Below are 2,318 nucleotides of genomic sequence, written 5' to 3' on the forward strand. Positions count from 1 at the left end.
GTTAGAGTGTAGAGGCGGCAGGTAGCCTAGTGGTTAGAGTGTAGAGGCGGCAGGTAGCCTAGTGGTTAGAGTGGAGTGGCGGCAGGTAGCCTAGTGGTTAGAGTGGAGGGGCGGCAGGTAGCCTAGTGGTTAGAGTGTAGAGGCGGCAGGTAGCCTAGTGGTTAGAGTGGAGGGGCGGCAGGTAGCCTAGTGGTTAGAGTGTAGAGGCGGCAGGTAGCCTAGTGGTTAGAGTGTAGGGGCGGCAGGTAGTCTAGTGGTTAGAGTGGAGGGGCGGCAGTTAGCCTAGTGGTTAGAGTGTAGAGGCGGCAGGTAGCCTAGTGGTTAGAGTGGAGGGACGGCAGGTAGCCTAGTGGTTAGAGTGTAGAGGTGGCAGGTAGTCTAGTGGTTAGAGTGGAGGGGCGGCAGGTAGCCTAGTGGTTAGAGTGTAGAGGCGGCAGGTAGCCTAGTGGTTAGAGTGTAGAGGCGGCAGGTAGCCTAGTGGTTAGAGTGGAGGGGCGGCAGGTAGCCTAGTGGTTAGAGTGGAGGGACGGCAGGTAGCCTAGTGGTTAGAGTGTAGAGGCGGCAGGTAGCCTAGTGGTTAGAGTGTAGGGGCGGCAGGTAGTCTAGTGGTTAGAGTGGAGGGGCGGCAGGTAGCCTAGTGGTTAGAGTGTAGAGGCGGCAGGTAGCCTAGTGGTTAGAGTGTAGGGGCGGCAGGTAGCCTAGTGGTTAGAGTGGAGGGGCGGCAGTTAGCCTAGTGGTTAGAGTGTAGAGGCGGCAGGTAGCCTAGTGGTTAGAGTGGAGGGACGGCAGGTAGCCTAGTGGTTAGAGTGTAGAGGTGGCAGGTAGTCTAGTGGTTAGAGTGGAGGGGCGGCAGGTAGCCTAGTGGTTAGAGTGTAGAGGCGGCAGGTAGCCTAGTGGTTAGAGTGTAGAGGCGGCAGGTAGCCTAGTGGTTAGAGTGGAGGGGCGGCAGGTAGCCTAGTGGTTAGAGTGTAGAGGCGGCAGGTAGCCTAGTGGTTAGAGTGGAGGGGCGGCAGGTAGCCTAGTGGTTAGAGTGTAGAGGTGGCAGGTAGCCTAGTGGTTAGAGTGGAGGGACGGCAGGTAGCCTAGTGGTTAGAGTGTAGAGGTGGCAGGTAGTCTAGTGGTTAGAGTGGAGGGGCGGCAGGTAGCCTAGTGGTTAGAGTGGAGGGGAGGCAGGTAGCCTAGTGGTTAGAGTGGAGGGGAGGCAGGTAGCCTAGTGGTTAGAGTGGAGGGGGTGGCAGGTAGCCTAGTGGTTAGAGTGGAGGGGAGGCAGGTAGCCTAGTGGTTAGAGTGGAGGGGTGGCAGGTAGCCTAGTGGTTAGAGTGGAGGGGGTGGCAGGTAGCCTAGTGGTTAGAGTGGAGGGGTGGCAGGTAGTCTAGTGGTTAGAGTGGAGGGGTGGCAAGTAGCCTAGTGGTTAGAGTGTTGGGGGTGGCAGGTAGCCTAGTGGTTAGAGTGGAGCGGCGGCAGGTAGCCTAGTGGTTAGAGTGGAGGGGCGGCAGGTAGCCTAGTGGTTAGAGTGGAGGGGCGGCAGGTAGCCTAGTGGTTAGAGTGGAGGGACGGCAGGTAGCCTAGTGGTTAGAGTGTAGAGGTGGCAGGTAGTCTAGTGGTTAGAGTGGAGGGGCGGCAGGTAGCCTAGTGGTTAGAGTGTAGAGGCGGCAGGTAGCCTAGTGGTTAGAGGAGGGGAGGCAGGTAGCCTAGTGGTTAGAGGAGGGGCGGCAGGTAGCCTAGTGGTTAGAGTGGAGGGGCGGCAGGTAGCCTAGTGGTTAGAGTGGAAGGGCGGCAGGTAGCCTAGTGGTTAGAGTGTAGAGGCGGCAGGTAGCCTAGTGGTTAGAGTGTTGAGCCAGTACTTGAAAGGTTGCTGGATTGAATCCCTGAGCTGAGAACGTAAAAATCTGTCGTTCTGCCCCTGAACAAGGCAGTTAACCCACTGTTCCTAGGCCGTCATTGAAAATAAGAATTTGTTCTTAACTGATTTGCCTAGTTAAATAAAACTTATATTATCATATAAGGTGCACAATTACGGCCCATTTATTCAGTGAGGAAAGGGAGACTCATTAGTGGCTGGCTGGGTACCAAGGTCCAACAGCACATTGTCTTGATGGGCAGGTAGTAGGTGGGAAATAACTGGTCAAAAGGCTCTTTTTCTGTTCTTGATTTCAAAATTCGGACAAATGAGCAGTGTAAAATACAAACATTTAGGAAAAGTCAGGGATCAGGTCTGATTCTAGTGTTAAAAGTCAGGGAGCAGGACTGATTCTAGTGTTAAAAGTCAGAGAGCAGGTCTGATTCTAGTGTTAAAAGTCAGGGAGCAGGTCTGATTC

Source organism: Salmo salar, unplaced genomic scaffold, assembly GCF_965601325.2.
Source record: "Salmo salar unplaced genomic scaffold, fSalSal1 ptg000306l, whole genome shotgun sequence".
In the NCBI taxonomy this organism is placed as follows: Eukaryota; Metazoa; Chordata; class Actinopteri; order Salmoniformes; family Salmonidae; genus Salmo; species Salmo salar.